The following is a 5000-nucleotide window of genomic DNA, read 5'->3' on the forward strand; positions in this document are numbered from 1 at the left end:
TGTGGGATACAAACAAAGAAGAAATAGAGCATTTCATTGAGCAAGCAAATTCGTGCCACCCTACCATAAAGTTTACCGCTGAAGTCTCACAGTTAGAAACAACTTTCTTGGACACAACAGTCTATAAGGGAGAGAGATTCGAGAAAGAACCGATTCTCGACGTGCGCAAACATTACAAACCTACTAAAACACTTCAGTACACGAACTACAACAGTTGCCACCCAGCAGGCGTTAAAAAAGGCTTCGTTAAAGAAATACAAAACCAGCCGAACCTCCCTTGATCTCTTATAGAAAAGGGAAATCGCTTAAAGGCATACTTGTTTTAAGCAAAACTATAAAGGCTTTTATCAACACAATGGGCACACAGCTTTAGTCGTGCAGGTCGGTCAACCCCATTTTAACATGCTATTGTAGTGTGAATTAATTTTTTCTGTCACCTTTAATTTGTCATTTCATTCAGTGTGAGGAAAACACCTCAGTACACTAGATGTCTTTATTTATTAATAATAATATAGCAGGGCCTGGGGCAAGGCCCCAAGAATATTTTGAATAAGAATTATTTTAAGCAGACACTGGCAAATATTATATAATTATTAAATAAAAGTCACAATTCTTGGGTTTCACTCACGTGATCAACAGCCATGTTTCTCAACGAAAACAAAAGAAGACGTTAGCATAATAATAGCTTTCAATTCCCGGAGGATTGGATCGGGACACCAACATGGCCGCCATTTCATTGTTTGGGGACACCAACATGGCGGCCGTGACGTCATGTAAAATCCAAGAATTGGACCTTCCTTCTGCATGAATTTTTTTTTTCTTTACCTTCTTCTTTGCGCGAATTTTTTTTCTTGGCATTTTCCCTTGCATGAATTTTTTTTTGGTTTTTTCCCCACCCCCCCCCCCCCCCCCATCACTTTTCTAATGGTCCGTCCCTTACGCTCCGCAAATTTAGCAGACCAAGGCTCAGGCCCGGGTGCAAGGTATCTTAATCACATATTGCCAATTCCTTCGCTGTGGATCGGCGTGCTTCAAAAAAGACGGCTCAATTCTCCTATTTGACCCTATTTGTGTTCATTTTCCGCCATTTTGTTCGTATCATTCTCCCGCGGGATTATGAACTCGCCCCAGGCTTCACGAAATAAAACACATCCTGTCTCCGTCTCACGTGCAGCCATGGATGACCGGTAAGAATTGGTCCATATCAATCACATTTATTTGTTTCTTTTTCTGAGCCATCTGCATTTGTTTGCACCTAGAACAGATTCCAAACATATTTTTCTTACCTTAGCAGAAATGTGGAGATGTATGAAATATTTTCAAGTGATGAAGTGAGTTGACATTAATACAGACAAGGGAAGTGTGGTTGCCCGCTATGTGTTTGCTGAACTAAAAAGGAAGGAAAGACTCAAATGAATCTTGAAATAACTTGGCCATATATAGATATATATATATAGTTTCGTGTAGTTTGTAGATGGATTGAGTAATTTACAGGTTGATTGAATTGTGGCTTATAGGAGTTGATTGACAACAAAGATGACCATGACCTTGGCAGTGGAGGTGAACACACTACTGGTAGCAATACAAGTCTGGCAGAGGTATTTAACCGTAGTTAAATACTTTTCTTGGCTGAATTGTTTCCCCCACCCTCCCCCCTCCCCCATTTCCCTCTCCTTCTTTATAAAGTCAAATATTAAGACGCGTCTCTGTCTGACCGGAATGAACAAGCAAAGGAAATATTCCATTAATGCACGTAATAATGTGTGAATTGTGGCTTTTAGGTTTTGATTAATGATAGAGATGATCAAGACAGCAGTGTAGACGAATATTCCACAGGTTGTAACACAAGTCTGGCAGAGGTATTCAAGTGGGCCTTTCTTTTCCCGTTTTTCTACTTTATAAAGTTTTATGTCAAATAATTTCCTGGCTGGTATCTTTTTGTCTGGAATAAAAACGGATGGGAAAATTCACATCAAATTGTCTTTTCTCAAATGATAGTAAATAAATGATGGCAGACCTATCATCACTCTGCCCTCTCGTGATAATATAATGTAATTCAGTGTAGCTTGGTTAAGCTCTCACAAGTACTTTACATTTCTGTTGTCTGAATGGGACATTTGATATCCTCTAAGAAATTTGATATAATGGACATGTACATATAAATTTACATTTATTTAACTTGAATCTTAACCCTCAATTGCTAAGGTCTGAATGTTAATTCTCGAGCTCCCCATGCACTTACAGCCACACATTTCCTTGCATGTTAGTTTTGATATTTTGCTGTCTTAAAAAGTATTCCATATCCGATGGTTGTCTTTATTCTCATCACCAATCTGCTTGACAATTTGCTGATTACTGACCATGAAAATAAGATGTCCGAGGCTTAAGAATATTAACATTTTAATATTTGCTTCAATGAATGTTTTATAGAACCTTGAAGGCTACAGTGATGAAGAAAGCTATGCTGATGAAGAACGGTTCGATGTGTCAAAATCACAAAAAAAAAATGAAGGGAAAGGATTACAAGCTGTACAATGGTAATGTTGAGTGCAAGATGATAACTCTTGAGAGCCTTGATAATCCTTACGTTGTCCCCTTTATGATGAATTGCCAGGAAGAAGGTCCTACAATTATAAGCAAAGCAGCTCCCATCGGAATTCAAGACAATGCAACTTTTGTCTTGAGCCTTGATACACTGGAACACAGAAAAGATTTGTTCTCAGATGAAAATGGGTCATGGGTGATGACAGGATGTAAGGCCAAGTTCTATACCATCATAAGGGATGAAGGGGGCAAAGTGTCTGAACTTGAAAATCTCAACAGTCAAGCAAGTGCCGACGTTGCAGTGAGAAGAAGAACGTACACATGTTCCTCCTACACGTCATATCACAAGACAATTGTGTTCATCGAATTTGGTAAAGATATTGAAAAATGGTTCCCACTCGTGCTTCTCAATTACAATTTTGATGGTCAGCCCACAAGATTTAAGATCAAGAAGCATGGTAATCGAACCTCATCCAATATGGCACACATCCGATCCAAAGAGAGCACCAAGCTTAAAGTTGCAGATAAAGCTGTTGAATTTGGTCCAGAAATGGCATTGTTCTTAACAAGAAAGGAGTCTGGTGGTATCTGTGGTGCCGATAGCATTAGTTCGCTCCCACCGAACGTGAAACAGATTGGATACCTCATTCGAAAACCACCTGAAAGAGTAAACAAGGACCCACTTGCATCAGTCCTAGAACTGCAGAAGACAACTTTTCCTGGCTTTATCCGTGAAGTAGTCTGTAATGATCTTCCCACGGTCATATTATTCACTGATCAACAGTTAAACAATATTGTGAAGTTTTGCTGTCACGACGGGGTAAACCAGGTCTCTGAACTTGGAGTTGACGTAACATTTCAACTTGGTCCGTTCTATGTGCTTGTAACAAGTTTTAAGAATACAGTTCTTCGAGGAAAGGGAGCAAAAAAACACCCCTCCTTTTTAGGCCCTGTCATGATCTGCATGACTAGAGACGAATCCACGTACCTAGCATTTATCCATTGCATTACCCGTGAAAATCCTGGTCTAAGTGAATTCCTTCGTGCCACAGGCACTGATGATGAACGTGCGTTAACGAATGCCCTCGCGGCCGGTTTCAGGAATGCAACACCTTTGCTTTGTTACATTCATAGCCAAAGAAATATCAAGGAGAAATGTAGAAAGCTGGGTCTCTCCTCAGCACTAGTGTCCTGCATTTGCCAGGATCTCTTCAAAGCAAAAAGTGGATTAATTTGGTCAAGTTCACTAGAAGAGTTTAACAAGAATGCAACAGCACTCATGGAAGGGTGGGACACCCTAGAAAGGTCCGGGAAGTCTGGCCTACCAGCCTTTACACAGTATTTTCGCACCCACACGCTTAATGACATGCGCACAAAGACGGCTGCATTTGTTCTGAAAGGCCTTGGCTTGGGAAACAAGCCATATGAACAGAACATACCTGAGTCAGTAAATGATATGATGAAAGATTGGACGAAGTTCATTCCCCAGGACATGGACAGACTCATTATAAACCTATATGACTTTGTGCAGTCGTTCGATCAAGAGGAAGAAATGGCATGGTTTCAGTTGTCCGACAAGTGGGAGGTCTGCCACCAGTTTCAGCAACATTCACTGACAAAGAGTCAAGCAGAGATGACCCAAGAAGAGCGAAAGGCTTTCCTCAAAAGGGCTAGCAAAGTTTGCTCCGATCCAGAAGCATACAAGAGGTGCTGCAATTTTAAGGTCACACCATTGTCACGTTCCTCAGCTCATCCCTCTATAAGGCAAGCAGCGTGTGATCTCAGCGACCTTTCAGAGCTGAGTGGCCACTTTTCCAAAGAGGAACAATCGAGTCTGCTGGAAAAAGCCAAGACTGTGCTGTGCAACGACCAGTTCCGCCAGGGTTTCAAGGGTAGTGTGTACTTTGTGGACAGTGGAGGACCCCTTCCTCACCGGGTTCAGTGCTTTAAGAGTGGAAAATGTACTTGTGATTGTAATTTCTTTGGGCGAAACAACCTTCTCCATCATTGCCTGTCTATTGCCATCCCGGTCTTAACTGTGTGGTAAACGTTGTGGAGGCCTACCAAGGCAAAAGTCTCAGCCAGATATCAGCAGCTTCTGCTCCAAAAAATGTTGGTGGGAAAGCTCCATCTCGCAAGCGGCATTTACCTGCAACTGAAGTAGCATTCCACCATTCAGATACAGATGCAGATGCACATAATACAGAAGCAAATTTTCAAGCTGAAATTCTCAATCCAACAACTCTTGTTATAAGAAGAGCAGCTAGACCAGTGGATCCCCCATCCTCTGGGCCTTTGGTTCTTAAAAAGATTGCCGGTAACATCAAGAAGTGTGCTAGCTGCTTGAAAGCTGTGAAATCTAATTTTGTGGGATTCCAGAGCCCCGATGATAAGCTGTATTGTTTTGCTAGATTTGAGAGCTATCATATTTTCAACAAGGAAACGAATGCTTGGCA

General features: G+C 41.2%; 1 pseudogene; it reads left to right on the forward strand.

Moving 5' to 3' along the window:
* The first annotated feature begins 1304 nt into the window (after positions 1 to 1304).
* LOC138038245 (uncharacterized) lies at positions 1305 to 3110 on the forward strand (annotated as a pseudogene).
* The last annotated feature ends 1890 nt before the right edge of the window (positions 3111 to 5000 follow it).

This window comes from Montipora capricornis, chromosome 2 (assembly GCF_036669925.1).
Source record: "Montipora capricornis isolate CH-2021 chromosome 2, ASM3666992v2, whole genome shotgun sequence".
Classification (NCBI taxonomy): domain Eukaryota; kingdom Metazoa; phylum Cnidaria; class Anthozoa; order Scleractinia; family Acroporidae; genus Montipora; species Montipora capricornis.